The sequence below is a fragment of the Suricata suricatta genome, chromosome 5, assembly GCF_006229205.1.
Source record: "Suricata suricatta isolate VVHF042 chromosome 5, meerkat_22Aug2017_6uvM2_HiC, whole genome shotgun sequence".
Taxonomy (NCBI): domain Eukaryota; kingdom Metazoa; phylum Chordata; class Mammalia; order Carnivora; family Herpestidae; genus Suricata; species Suricata suricatta.
In genome coordinates this window covers 130,974,935-130,990,906 of record NC_043704.1, presented here as the reverse complement: position 1 = coordinate 130,990,906, position 15,972 = coordinate 130,974,935, and the positions used below count along the sequence as shown (strand labels likewise).

Genomic DNA, 15,972 nt, shown 5'->3' with positions numbered 1-15,972 from the left:
TTTTTTTTTTTTTTTTAATTTAGATGTGATGTTTGTTTCGAGCTCGCCTCGCGCACGGTTCAAGTCGTGGCGGCAGAATTATCGGAAGATTTCTGCAGGGGAGAGAAGAGAGACACAAGTCAGCTCCGGCGGCCGCGGGGCCCCGGCTCCCAGTACCTGGGGAAGGAAAACACGCCCCGGCACACGCGCCGCCGCGGGCGCCAAAAATAACCCGCGCGGGCAGGGCACCCACCGGGCCACGGGGCACCCACCCCGAGGCAGCCGCGCGGCCGCCGCGGGGGCTCCGGGCGCTCTCCGCAGAGGCTCACAGCACCCCCCGCCCCTCGCCAGGGGTCGGAGTGCTCATCACGCGGGAACCAGGCGCCCAGCGCCGGCCCGGGGTGCCCACCTTGGGCTCAGGGAGAGAGGAAGCGGCGGGAGCCCGCTGCTCTCTGGCCTCGCGGAGGCGCCTCCGGAGGGTCTTGAGGCCCAGGGCGGGTTGGGAATGAAGCCGGGTCTCCTCAGACCCCAACTCCCCGGAGACCGTCGCGTGCCGGGCCCCGCCGCGGCCCCCCAGACTCCCAGCTGAGGCCTGCGGCACGGAGAGGAAGCGCACAGCGGGCAGGGGCGGCCGGGCCGTGACAGTGGCGCTGCGGCCCGGGGCAGCTCCTGAAGGGGGCAGCCCAGACCCCCCGGCCCCGCCCGCGGCCGACTCCTCCAGGCTCCGCGCTGCCCACCATAGGCCTCGGGACCTTACCCTGCCGCCCCCGACCCACCGCGAGCCGCCCAGGCTCCCGCTCGGGGGTCGCCGCCCGTCGCGGCTGCTCTAGCCGTGGCCAGGTCATGGGGCCGCGGGAACCTCGCTGCGGAGAGAGCGGACGGCAACCGGCGGCGGCCACGGGTCCTGGATACCCGAGTCCCCCTAGAGCTGCTGCAACTGCCAATCACCCGCCTGGCGCCCCAGGGGCAACGACCGCGGAGGCCTCGGGGTCGGGAGCGAAGGTCGGGGGCTCGAGGACACTGCCTCTGCACCTCCCTCCAGCCCCCGACCAGCGCACCGGACTCGTTCTCCTCCCACCCAGCTCTGGAAAAGACCCTCCGGACGTTCCCTCTGGACTTCCCCAGGGGGGGGGGGGGGCAGACCTATTTCACATACAGAAACCAATTCCGTTCCCTGGGCTCCTGAACTGTGAATTGATTCAACTGGTAGCAAGGATGCTGGGGCGCGGGTGGGGGTGGGGCGGCGAGAGGTGAAGAGTAGAGGACCTCGGCATAGCCTGTTCTGTGTTCTCCGAGTCGCCCTACAGGGATTTATCACCGTCGTGCCTCCCTGCCAGTGTCCTTCCTGATCCCGCCGCCAGGGACGGCGGCTGGTCCAGCCCGCTGCGGGCCCGCGCCTTAGGTCAGGCTCATCTTTTGGGACAGCATCCTACTTGGATCAGAACGGCCAGGCCCTCTTCTCTCTCGTCCTTGACCCTCCTTTCCCTCCCCTTCAGGTAGAGTGACCTGCCTAAAAATCAACCCTAATCTTGCCGTTCCCCAACACAAACATCTCCCCTGGGTCTCCATCCCTCGAGCGAGATGGGGCTCAAACTCCGCAGGGTGGTACCCAGGGCCCCATCCAGCCTGACCCCACCCACCTCGCCGTCCCAGGTTCCCCGGCTTCAGCCTCCAGAGCTTCTCCAGAACTCCAGCTCTTGTCCAGTTACTACTGTTTCCTTTTCTGAAAATGCACTTCCAGCAGGGCCCGAAGGATAGCCCACTGGGGGCATGGGGGGTGGGGGGAGGCGGGGAGAGGTGGGGAGAGGTGACTTAAAGCCTTTGCTTTAATTCGCATGACGTTACAGCAAGCTACCAAGTAGCCTCTGAGGAAACTGGGCATTACATACAAATACATACCCGCCTTTGCCTCTGAGGCAACTTCAAATACCTTCCCGTTATTCTTGGAGCATATTAATTCTTCAGATCTTCTGGATTCATGTTTCTGTAATCGATCACAAAAGTTTTTATACATCTCTGACCAATCTGGGCCTACACACTAACTAACAAATGTTTTCACATCGAGGGACGAAAATGTTTTAATTTTTTATTCGGCATCATCCCTTTATTTTTCCTCATTTGGGTTCAAAAAATTGTTTCTCTGTCGTGATAGTTTTGCAAGAAAATACATTCAAATAATTCAGATCAGGTTCCTAACCTGCCTTATACTGAATTTATAGTCAAAGTAGCCAGCCAGTATGCTCCGGGGGAGGAAAGCAAAAATGCTGGGCCTTTATTCTTCATGTTCTCTAATTTTGATATGTTGAGTAATTGCATGAAGATATGTCTGCCCTTTCCTGCATTTACCAATCACTAGTAACATGCTATGAGAGTCCTATATCCTGCAACTTGAACCTTGAATTTCCCTTGTGAGTGGGGACATATACAGATTTAAAGCCCCAGGATGTTTTTCTAATGAGACCCCCATCTAATTCACCTAATGCTCTCCTGAATGAGCACCTATCCATCTCACTCTGGACTCCCAGCAGGTCAAACCAGGGAGACTTCGTCGAAATAGACTTGGCATTTAAATTAAAACGTTTCCCAAAGCATCTTGGCAGACCTGTAACTAGTGATGCCAGAAGCCCAAGGCCTGTGCCAGGTTCCTTTTTATCCCCCTGAGTACTTGTCTCCCACAAGCCGCCGGTCACATGCCTGCTGATGTTCTAGCGGTACTTTTCATAACACCAACAGCCAGACTGTGTAGGTACCATTTCTTCTCCATGGTGATGAGAATCAGCATGTTCCTCTGACATGTGCGACACTCGGCTCCCGACAGGCTTTTTAATAGCTAAACTCAGATTTGATTTTTTTTTGGTCACAAACAGCATAGTAAGCAATTGTTTCTCCTCCTTCCTGCTTGTCTATCTGCAGTTACTAAGCGATTGCTTCTCGTTCCTCCTATTCCATGAGCAGTGTTATTGAAGAAATTGTAAATATTTTGCCAAAATCATATGGAAGTGTTTTCATGGCATTGTAAAATTCATAGAAGTTAGAGTTAGAAAAAGAGCTAAAATATCATAGTCATTCTTCTGCAGATCCTGTCTAATGGCTCCTTCAGACAAATTTTCAGAGCGGGCAATATGAGATAGGCAAGACACGAATAAAACGTTCATTCTGGATAACTCCGTGGTGTTTATGCCAATTTAGTATATCTATCTACTCAGGGTTAGATGTTCATGATAATCTGTCCATAATTTAAAGTCAATAAATACCTTTAAATTCTCGTGATCCTGTTACACTATACATACCTTTACAATGCAATACATAGGCTGTATTTTTTTTAAGTTTTCTTCATATTTCAGTCCATCTCAGCTTTTAATCATCGTTGTCACCCTTCACTACATTCTCTTCTATTTGTTTGTCTCTAACTCAATGCCTAGAACATAAGCTATTCAGGCTCTCTGGTCCGTAATAACCTTCCTTCAGCCTCCCAAAATAACACTGACGCTGTTTACTGACTTCTTGCCGTCATTTATACCCTTGTAGGTTATGAATTCATATCTAGTTTCCAGTTCGCAGGCTCTAACATTACGACTCTCTAAATTTTTCTGACTCACTGGGCACTTGGCCTTCAGATTATTTTTCCACCTCAATGTATTATAACAATTTTCATTTCCCAAATCTCAATCTCATATTATTTCTGTACTTCTCTAAAGATGCAGTTTAACCTCTAAGCCTTCCTATTCGGTTGCTCCCCCAGATGTTTAATGTGAGAGCTAAGTAGAGCAGAAACTAGAAGATCAAAATGTTTTAAGGAAACACCAGATCACATCAATGTGCCGGTCCACACTGGCTACCCATTTGCCTCTTGAGTTAATCCAAGATGCTGATTTTAATCTAGTATGCTCTGACGGCTTGGATCATGTTTATCATGATCCTTAACAAGAGATATATAGCAATCACCTTTCTTCCTGAGCACCAGAGGCAAGTCAGACCTGCCGAAAGCTTTCATTTTCATACTCACCCTTTCCTCTCACCCTAAAAGATCCTTCACCCGGTTTCCTTGGCTCCACCTCTTACAAGTATACATGACTGCCAAGAAGCTAGGCACTCAGGGAATTACATCGACACTTTCCAGCCACTGAAGAACCACTGAGGAACAATTCATTAAATTGTTCTCAGTGGCTACTGAGTTAGGTAGCACTTTGAGGGAACCTATTAATTACTGAAGATTTGATAAGATGATTCCATGAACAAAAGTAATGGTATGATTTTCTCTAAAAATTACCATTGCTTTTCATGCTGCTTTTGTAAACTTGCATGTTTTTGACTGTATTTCCACTCTTATTACAGGAGTCACCGTAAACTCAAAGCCCATCAGGAGCCAGGTAGATAATATAGTGAGTAAACCTGGAAGGATTTGTTTCATAATAGCATCATAATTTATAGTTTTTCAACAGTGACATATTTGCATACCAAGTAGAGAAGAATACACTCTCTGATTCATCTTTGTTTTCCTAGTTTTAAAAAGATCCTTGAATATAAGAACTGTTTCAGTTTCCTCCGAACTGTAAGAAAGAGACTGAACATAATGATAAACAGCAACTGACACTCAGCCAGGTGCAGGGCAGCACTGTGGAGCCATAGGGACTCGGATAACCTGGTAAGCCATCTTACTGCCACCACAAGGGAGCCCTGGCCCAGTCCTGCCAGGATCATCTCTTTCTCCAGAGAAGCCAAAAATCTGGAATATAAAATTAGCTATTGTCTTAGCTCATTCTCTTAAGAGAAGGACACCCACGAAGTGAGGTCTCCACATACTGTTCTTTATAAGGGCTGCGGAGAGGCCTTTTTTCCCTAACCTACCTCCTAACTGTAGGATGAGCAAAGTGTAGCCAATGCCTTTCACATTTTGCCTATAATAGGGTCTTTTCAAAATGATTGTCAAGGATAGCTTTATTTTAATGTGTTTAAGGACTCTGATGACCATATCATTTTCAGCATCCAAATGTGTGGATGCGTGGCTCCCAACTTACTTCCCTTCATCTACCCATGCCCACATCCCCAACCCCAGAGCTATTTCATCTCTGAACTCAGAAACTCGGAAACCCATTGTCTAGACAAAAACTCTGCCTTTCCGTCCATCCCTTCCCCTTATTTCCCTTTACTTCCCCACCTGCCAGCCTTGGCAAGAAATGGGCTTCCTCTACCCACCCCCATTCTCGTGCTCCATCTATGCCTTTCCTCCCTACCCAGACAGGGCCTCAGGACTGAGACTTTCAACCACATTCCCACCAGCATCCTAGGTCCATCACTGTCAGTTGTGCCCATCTTGCCAAACTACAGTTTTACATACTTCCAACAATACATGCCCCAGGCTGCCACTCTGCTGGAGAGAGGGGGAAATCCTATAGCCATGCTGACTGGACAAGTGCATGATTTATATGTTCATTGGGACCTTTGGTGTTCTAAGGCAATATTTTACCCTTTGTTAATTGGCTCTGATTTCCTTTCTCCAAACTCTCCCAGCTGACCTGCTACTGCGGACCCCCCCCCCCCCCCCCGCTGAATCTCTGCAATAGTCCTAGAATTCTACTTCACACACAATAAAATACATCAGAAAATAAATAGCTTTAACTTCCCCTTCATGCTATTTATCCTTACCTCACCCATCACCCCTACATCGTAACCTAACTCCATACCAGAAATCAAGTATGACTATCTTTTTTGATCATGGTCTGATGTGACTTTTTTCTTTTGGGACCAAAGGGTTTTTTATAACCCTTCTTTGGGTGGAAGGTGGAGCGGGGTCTTTAATCTCAATGTCAATCATACAAGAATCAAGGGTTTGAAAGTCAGCCTTAGACCAAAAGGAGAGGAAATTTCCTCCTCCTGAGCCACCTTCTCCTCATGGGCTTAGTGTGTCAGGTCTTCATGGGTATTCCAGGGAAATCGGGAGAATTAGGCCCCTAAGAGCCAGGAGGAGAAGGCTGCCTTCATCAGAAACCCTTTTGGGACCAAAGGGTTTTATAACCTTTCTTTGGGTGGAAACCCAATAGAAGTCAGAAACCCCATAAGGCTGGGCTTGTGGGCTCTAAGGATTAGAACATTGTGCGCCTAGTTTAAAATTACTCTTTGTGAGGGTGGGTGGCTCAGTCGGTTAAGATTCCAACTTCGGCTCAGGTCAGATCTCACGTTCGTGAGTTCGGGGCCCGCATCGGGCTCTGTGCTGGCAGCTAGCTCAAGAGCCTGGAGCCTACTTCCAGTTCTGTGTCTCCTTCTCTCTCTGCCCCTCCCCCTCTATGCTCTGTCTCTCTCTGTATCAAAAATAAATAAAACATTAAAAAAATTTTTTTTAATTACTCTTTGTGGTATAATTCCCCCATGTTGTGATTAAGGAGGGCTTAGGTACTAAAGCTCCTGTCCACTGTACTATCTCACAACTTTCCTTCTACATAAATATATTCTAGATATATCTTCCTTGTAATTTTTTCACTTACCAGCCTGTTATAACTGGCTTCCTTCCCCTTCTACTGAAACTGCCCTCCCAAAGGTCATGGTTGACATCATAAACAAACTCAATGGCTACTTTTTAATCTCCATCTTTTCTGACCTTTGCAGAACATTTAATATCACTAAGTCTCCTTATATCATTGAAACTCTCTTCCCCTGCTGAGATTTTTGGCCTGGTTGTGCCACAGGAATCTCAAACTCCACATGCCTTGGGTTTAAGTCATTGAATTCTTATTCCATTTCTCTATTCTTCTGTATTCCTTATACCTTTTTATGATATTCTGCCCACATGGTAGCCTTATGAAGTACTCAGCATCAGACTCAACTCCTGGCACCCCACGTTCCAGGTGACTGTCAAGGCTTAGTTCACCATATAAATCAACCTACAAATGTCTTTAGATTGTCCAGTTCCCACCAGAGTGACCCAGTTTACTGTCTCACTGCACTTGGCTTGGACTATTGCAGTAGTCCTAATGCTGGCTGGCTCTAATTCTCTCTGTCCCCCTGCCCCCAGATTCAATCTTTTTCTCAAACCACCATCAACACTGCCCTGAGGGATCACTTGTCAACCAAAAAGTCTGCAATAGTTCCACTTCAAGACAACATCATTCTCCATAGGTGGCACACACGACCCATCATACCCTGGTCCCCAGATTCTCCTCTAGCATCATCTTATCCTCTATATGTTTGCTAGGTTTCAAAGTCCTATTTCCCTCTCTCCATTGGGAGAACTTAAAGGCATTCTTTAAGAAAGCACAAATGTTTCTTCTACCAACAAGATGTTCCTGACTCCAGATCACATAATGAGTTGCTCCTCTAGGCTCTTAAAGCACTTAGTATATACCTCAACTACAGCCCTCATTATACTGTAATTATTTATGAGTCTTTTCCCCCATGAGTTTGAGCTCAACAGAGTACAACTTAGAAGCCTTTTCTCCATGCTAACTGAGCTTTATCAGAGTTCCAGTCCAGGACCTGACACACAACAGATCCCCAGTAAATTTGATTTCAATAAACCCTTTATAAAAATCTATCTTTGTGCCTCATGTGCTTATAAAATCCTTTCTTCTTTCATAAGTTCTCTTTCTTTGGATATGCTGAGTATGTTTTATTCTCTGCCTTCCATTTTATCTTCCTATCTTTCCTGATTATCTGATACAAGTAAATTCATTCATGTAGCTAGCATCTCTTAAGAATATTTGTACTTTGTATGAATAACAGTATTTGATGCTACCGGTAAAGGCGACTAGGATTTTATGGAAGGAGGGAGTTTTATTTTTTAGTGTGCATGCATTACAGTCTCAGTTTTAAAAGTAGTTACAAAATAACAAGTTAAAGGAGCAGTCCCAGCCCTGCCATGGGTCAGTAAAAATTCTAACCTAGCTCTAAGAGGTAGGATGTAGCAAAACCTGACTGGATCAAAAACATTACCCCTCCAGCTTGGCATCTGCCCGACTCCTTTCTTAATTAGTTAGAAATTCCCACCGTTAACAGTACACAACACAAGACAGGACAAAATCTCCAGAAGGCTGTTGTTAGGATGTACAAATTACCTGGCAAAAGGAAGCTTCCCTAGACGGCTCCCATTCATGCATATTAGCAAGAAAATTAGCCAAATGTCACCTTGTCCTTTTCAGCATACACATATGCAGGCCACATGAGAGAGAAAAGATAGGTTACTCTTGTTATCCAGAAGGAGGACAAGGCTCAGAACACTAGCCACTCCCACCCCAACCACCAAAACAAAACAAACAAAAAACTATAGATAGGGGTTTAAGGCGTGTGAAGAGAGACTGGGTACTGTGGTTTTATAAGCTGACTCCACCTCTGCTGGGTACAAATTCCAAAGAGGGGACTTGGGGAGGGAGCAAGACTTGAGTGTACCTGGCTCTCAGAGGAAGTGATGGAGCTGGCTTGGGGTCAGCAGGGCATTCTGGGGAAGCCGGCAAGCACAAACTAAGACACATCCAAGTTCCTCCCCTTGTCACCAGTTCCTGTGCAAACACTTCTTGCATTATTAAACGGTAGTTAAGACACAATGTGGAGAGAGCCTTAAATGATCTTTTTAAATCACGTGACCATGTAAATAGAGGATCTTGAGCTCAACTGGGACTAGCACAGGAACATGAGGAAGTGAATAAGCTATGGCCATTGGGATTTTAGGCTCCACTGAGAGGAAACCTTCCCATTGGACACAGGGATGCATTGCCAGAGCAGGGGCGGGGGCGGGGGGGGGGGTGCTTGGAATTTCCTTTGCACAAGAACTTTAAGCATAGGGTAGGCAATTATCTACCAGGATGGTATGGGCTGCCCCAGCCTAAAGGCAAAAGGTCATAATGAATGACTCTTTTGACCTGGTGATTCTGGGTGTTTAACCACAGAGCTTTTTTAAAGTCAAATTAGATGTTTGGGGGGGTTTTTTGGTTAGTTGGTTGGTTTTTGTTTTTGTTTTTGTTTTCGGTTCTCAGTAGTCTTCATGTCAGTAGAATTACTATTTGGAGTGCTATAATGAAATGTTTCAGGTCTCTCCCAATCTCATGTATTTCTCACTGCCCTGTCCAATTCCCTCTCATTTGCTGTCTTGAAACCAAATACCTTTGTAATCATATATTCCCATACTCTGGGTTTAAGTGTTTTGCATAATTGGTCCATTTTTCCTATCTTTTAAATCCCTGGTTTCTCTCTAGCATCGAACCTAGATCGGGACACTCTTCTAGGTAGATTCTCCGTTTGGTGAATTGTAAAATGGCCCTTTTCCTAACATGGTAACTAACTTCTCTGATGCTGAGAATGTGCTGTGTTTGTAATGGGGACAATTAAAGTGTCTACTAGAGTACAATGTTACTGTGAGTGATTATCAATGAAAGAAACTAATTTTAAATCACCCTCAATCTCCAGTTCTGATAATGGATACTTTGGCTTTTGATTCTATGTTGTATCCAAAATAAAATTTCATATCACCATATTTTCCAATGTCAAACTAAGCCTACTGCCTCCATAAACACTTCACACATTAAACCATTTCTATGTTCTCTAATCCATCCATCTCCCTCCAAAGATTGTATTAGTTCTACACTGACATTTCAGCTGTAAAAATGATCCCAACCACCTCTTCTCTGCCTTCTCTTTTCCCTCTAAATACACAGCTTAAATCTTAAGTCTTTCATAAGCCCTTTTCACTACAGTGGTGTGTAAACACTTCATTCCAACAATCTACTGTTCTCGCTCTTACTTGTAGGGAAATTCAAACCTTCTGTCTAATTTGGGATGTGAGGAAGCAGCCTGGCTCTGTGACTCAGGCCCCAGACCTGAGCTGCTCTGGCTAGGAGCTTCTATCAGAACCTTGCCATTTGGTCACTACTTGAAATAAGACAAATCCTTTAAACCTTGGGGATTTCATTCTCCTCCAAGGTCACACAGGGATAAAAAGGCTGACCTCCCTTCCGACCTGCCTTCTGTACTGGAACAGACCAGCATGTGCAAGCACTAAAGAACAGTATACATGCTGATTTTAAAAATAGAAATTTGAGCTCACAAATAATTACCCCAAAAGGTCAATTAGACCCACAAGATTCCTCTGGCATACACAGGAAGTCTCAGCTTCGTCTATATGTAACGTACTTCCTTTCTCACTAGTCCCCACAAAGGTGAGTTTGGGGTATAATATTTCACAGTAAAAATATCCATGCCCTCAAATTCCAGAGCCCCAGTCATGGCCTCCTTATTTTTATTCTGCATATAGTAAAATGCTTGCTCAATCACAGAATACGGATATTCGTTGGAACATAATCAACTACATTCCCTTTATAGCACTATTGACAACTAATTCTTTTTTTTAATGTTTTTTTTATTTATTTATTTTTGAGAGACAGAGAGACACAGCACAAGCAGGGAAGGGTCAGAGAGAGTGGGAGACACAGAATCCGAAGCAGGCTCCAGGCTCTGAGCTAGCTGTCAGCACAGAGCCTGACATGGGGCTCGAACCCACGAACCATGAGATCATGACCTGAGCCGAAGCCAGAAGCCAGACGCTTAACCGACTAAGCCACCCAGGAGCCCCAGACAATAAATTCTTGTACACTGTGTCAACTTGGGGATTGCCCACTAACTCACCTATCAGCACACGGTGTGTTATACACACTTTGTAGTCTCTCTAAGTGTGTCTCACAAGCTAATAATTCTGCAGAGAAAGAAACATAAAACAATGAAGTACAGAAACTGTGTCCTTCTAAATTGTGATCTCATCAAGAAGAAAGAGGGAGGACAGGCCAGCAACCAGAGATAATAAAGGGGAAAACCATTCATCAATCCAGAAGGGTGGATGAGTAATGGGGCTGATGGGTTGGGAACAGAACTACTCCTATGTATCAAAATGAAGGAAAGCATTAGTATAATTAGTGTTCCTTGTGCAGCTGGCTCAAGAGCCCTACTTGTTTCTGGAATGAGTGGAGTAGGGGGCAGGGACCAAATGCTTATCAATTAATTTCCTTGGGCAAGTCCATATCATTTCAGGCCTCAGGGAGGGGGTGAGGTGTGCAGTTACCTTGGGATGAGCCAGACCTCTGAGAACTAACTTCACTTCCTATCTAGCCCTGAACACAGTCCCTTCAGGGGTAAGTAAACAGGGGTCCTGGGGTAGGCCTGCTTTGAGTTTCAAGCTTTATGGATTTATTTCACCAAGACCATCTCCAGGATCTGGAGGTGAGATTTTTGTGAGTATAGTTTCAGCCTGCAGCAGCAGCTACTCTAAAACAAACAAACAAACAAACAAGCAGGACCTCAGTGTGAGGAACGAGAAAAGTAAAACCAAGGGAACAGGTCTGTAGGCAATAGAGAGCTTGCTTATCTCCTGATCCTCCTTATCTTCAATCCTTGGTGAGCAAGAGAGGGAAGGAGGAATGTCATCATGAGACCAGGAAGAGGGGCAGGTTGTGCATATTTATTCCCATGTTACAGATGAGGCTTATAAAGGCACATCCAAAGTTAGGTAATGTGCTCAGTCTCAAGTGTGATTCCAAAGTCTCATGCAATTTTGAGGTGGGGGGTAGAGTGAAGAGCCAGAATGCCCTCTTGAAAGTCCAGCCCAAGGTGAATGAGTAGCTATGGGGACACATTTATATCTCTATTATTTTCATCAGATTAAGACCCAGTTAGTCATCCTGATTGGCTATTCCTTTTCCAGGGGCCCACCGACTCGGAGGATTCCCCCTACACTCCCTCCTGAGGTTAGCATCCTAAGAGACAAAGAGCACCTCAGAGTGTCCCACCAGGAAGGTCATCCTGGTAACGCCCTGAGGGTTAACAACGCAGCTCAGCAGAGAATAGGTGAGCACCTGTCATGCACCAGGTGCTCTTTCAAGGCCTTCTCGTGCTTCATCTTCTCTCACAGAAACTCTGACAGCTAGTTTCCTCCATTTTACAGATGGTAGAACTGAGAAGGCTCAGAAAGGTGCAGTGACTTGCCTAAGTCCAAAACATAGGTGAGACACAAGCCAACGTCAAGTTCAAAGCTTCAGCGATGCTCCAGTGGTTTTTAATCCAGTCTGCCCTGTAGCAGCTCTATTTCCCAGGAGGCATCAAGCTATTCCTTTCACTCCTCAGAGAAGGTCTGTGTTTGAAGGAAAACGTATTTTGTGCTTCCAAGAAGATAAAAAGTGTGTAGTTAAGGCAGAGACGAGCATGACAGAAAAGGATGGCAGGTCTAAAATTCCAAGTGTAAGGGAGCAAGCCCCATCCTTCTGGTCCTAAGAGGGCTGGGGAAGATGAAGACTCGGATTGGGAGGGAGGGAGATTAGGGGCACAGCTACTTGTGCTCCCAGGGCTGCTCCAGGCAAAAGCCCTGGTGGGGCCTCAGCTGAGTCTCATCTGTTGGACACCTGACCACGATCTCCTCTGGAAGTAATCAAAGAACACTTGACATTAAGTGAAGGAGGCTCGAGGATAGAACGCTCCATAGTGATTTCACCCTGGGGGTGGGAAGAGCTAAGCAGAGGACTGTGCCAAAGCTGCCTGGCTACAAGAGGATCTCATTTAGGTGATGGAATGGCTTATCTAGAAAATCCAACAAATCATCCCCAATCAGCTTGTGATTTAAAAAAAAATTGAATTCAGCAAAGTCATAGATTATAAGGGACAACCAGGACTGGCAACATAATTTATGGCAGCCCATGCCAAAATGAAAACTCAGGGCCTTTTGTTCACAAATTGTTAAGAATTTAAGGCTGTGACCACAAAGCATTAAACCAAGTATAGGACCCCTCTGAGAGCAGGACACTATACTACAGCATGGGCTGCAGTGCCTCTGAAGCCAGCCCTTGGTCAAGCCATACATAGGAGAAGCCAGTCAAGTGCAAGGAGATATGCACAGAAATATAATTGTAGATCTCAGGACTAAAGGACTTTGGCAAGAGTTTTGGCCATATAGAAGAGAAACAATATAGCTGAAAAATGTAAGGAATAAAGTAGAGCTAGCAGACATCTGGAAAATATTGGTTCATAGGGCAAAGGATTATAAAGATTCTTTCTAGTTGTACAAATTAATTATACACTGGGACAGAAAAATGCACTTAGTGCAAAACAATACCATGAAATCTATGAAACCATTCTCACACCACAATATAACAATACAATTATAATTAAGTTGGAAAAATAGAATTCTACAGAAACAAATCACATGGAAATTAGAATTGGAAATGCCATATTAACTTACCTAGAGGAAAGCTATAGTAATAAAAATATTTTTTAAAATAACAAGCATGTAAGTACAAGAAATCATCATTAGTGACAGTGGCAGAAATACACTAAGAAAATGTACCTCTTTAAATATATATTAACAATAAAATGAGAATAGAAACATCATGAATTAATTCTGTGTCAAAAGAACTTTAAAATGGAGTAATGTAATGAAACAAAGTAGGAAAATAAAAATGCAACAAAAATTTTAAAAATAAAGAAGGAATGGGCATCTGGATGGCTCGGTCAGTTAAACGACCAAGTCTAGAATTTAGCTCAAGTCATGATCTCATGGTTCATGAGGTCGAGCCCTTCACTGGGCTCTGCACTGACAGCATGGAGCCTGCTTGGGATTCTCTCTCTCCACCCCTCCATGGTTTGTGCACTTGTGCACGCATGCTCTCTCTCTCTCTCTCTCAAAATAAATAAGTAAACATTTTTTAAAAAGGAGGAATAATAGAAATAAAACAACAGAACAGCAGTTTGCATGTAGACAAAATGGAAAAAATTGATAAATCTTTGGACCAATGGGAAGGAGAAATCATAAATTAATGTAATCAAGGGGAAAGATAATTAATATATCATAAATTTTGTTAATACTAAAGAACTTTGTTCTTAGCTACAAGTGTATGACAATTTTTTAATTCTTTTTAGTGTTTATTTATTTTTGAGTGAGAGAGGCAGAGCACAAATGGAAGAGGGGCAGAGAGAGAGGGAGACACAAAATCCGAAGCAGGCTCTGGGCTCTGAGCTGTCAGCACAGAATCCAATGCAGGGATTGAACTCACAGACCGCGAGATCTTGACCTGAGTCGAAGTCCGATGCTTAACTGACTGAGACACCCAGGGGCCTACAAGTGTATGGCTATTTATTTAATAATATTTGTATAATTTCTTACAAACAAGTAATAAAAACAAATAGAAAACATTATTAATTCGTGACATACAAATAGGAAAAATCATGCATTAAGACTCTGGCACCTTAACTGGAGAAATGTCTAAGTTTTAAAGAATAAATAACCTAAGTTGCTCTCAAAGTATATCTTTAAAGTATGGTATGTTTCCCTAGGAAACAACTTTTTTAAACATTAAAAATATTTATTTATTTTTGAGAAAGAGAGAGAGTAAGTAGGGGAGGGGCAGAGAGATATGGAGATACAGAATCAGAAGCAGGCTCCTGGCTCTGAGCTGTCAGCACAGAGCCTGACACTGGGCTTGAACTGATGAACTGAGATCGTGACCTGAGCTGAAGTCAAATACTTAACCTAATGAGTCACCCAGGCACCCTGGAAACAATATTTCTTAAGTGAATTTGTTGAGGTTTGTTAGGACAAGGAAATTTCATTAATGAAACAAAGATGCACAACCTTAACCAGAATCTCATTTAAAAAAAACCATATATATATATACATAATGGGTTAAAAAATTGTCCGATATGGAAAAATAAGATTTATTCCAAGAATGTAAAGTTGGTATATTACAACAAGATATCTTCTAAAATGAATCATAAAAAAATAAGCCAAATAAGTGCAGTGGATTATAGTCTGAATATAATAAAGCATAGATACTTTAATAGTAAAAGCCAAATATAAATACCAGTACAATGTATTCAAGAAGAAAAAAAGATATATAAATACAAGGAAAGAATGATATTTAAAATCCTGTTTTTGCAAGTTAATGCAGCTCTATTTAGAAACTAGAAATAAAAAAGCCACAAAAGTAGTAAAGATAATTAAGAAAATGTCAGAGGAATTGAGAAGAGAGTAACAAAACTCAATGGCATTCCTTTATTATATGGAGGACATACTAGTAGAATATATAAGAGAATTCCCATTAAAAGAAAAAAGAAAGGTAATGAAGTCAACTCAAAATAAATTGATTTTAAAAACCATTATATTGCAGAGCCTGCTTGGAATTCTCCTCTCTGCCCCTCCCCAACTTGTGGCCTCTCTCTCTCTCTCTTCCTCTCTCTCCCTTCCCCCCTCTCTTTCTGTCTCTCTCAAAAAAACATAAATAAACTTAATTTAAAAATTGTAAAACCCAGATGGATAAATTCAGGAATATATAATAAATAAAGCAGAAGTCAGCATTTTGGAAGCCTAAAAATAGAAAAGATGACAATATTTCTAGGTTAATAAAAAAGCTAACTCACTACAAAGTCAAAGGTCCTGTAATATAATATAGGGAACTTTATAAATTGATACACGTCAACTGATACATAAGAAACCAACCCAATAATACCAAACACTATTTTAAAGATGTTGGCCATACTCGTGTTATGTTTCAAGCATATTTTAAATTGTTTAAGTAATTGTCAAAAGCACACAAAGTAGGTATACACAATTAGGAAAAATTATCAGATAGAAAATCCAGAAATAGCCTCAAGGCATTAAGTCAGTGCTGTCCAAAAGAAATACAGTTGACCTTTGAATAGCACAGGCTTCGATTGTGCAGGTCCACTTACATGTAGATTTTTTTTAAAAGATACAATATAGTATTGTACACCTATTTTCTCTTATGATTTTCTATATTTTCTATGGCTTACTTTATCATAAACATATAAAAAAACTATGTGTTAATCAACTGTTTATTATATTAAAAACAGTAGGCTTCCAGTCAACAATAAGCTATTAGTAGTTAAATTTGGGGAGGAAGTCAAAAGTTACACGCAGATTTTCCACCATGTGGGTGTTGATGCCCCTTAGCCCCCTTGTTCAAGTGTTACTGGTATAATGTAAGCCATTCAGGTAATTTAAAGTTTTCTAAT

General features: G+C 43.5%; 1 long non-coding RNA gene across 2 annotated transcripts in view; it reads right to left on the bottom strand.

Moving 5' to 3' along the window:
* The window catches only part of LOC115292851, a 122,227-nt gene continuing 106,255 nt past the window's right edge, over positions 1–15,972 (bottom strand). The window contains exons 1-4 of one of the 2 annotated variants that reach the window (XR_003909171.1): positions 10,588–10,626; positions 8,028–8,103; positions 1,879–1,963; positions 1–92 (exon numbers count right to left, since the gene is read on the bottom strand). This is a non-coding gene — a long non-coding RNA (uncharacterized LOC115292851). Of the gene's footprint in view, positions 93–1,878; positions 1,964–8,027; positions 8,104–10,587; positions 10,627–15,972 lie in introns of those variants that run through there. The other variant, XR_003909170.1, reaches the window with a different exon arrangement.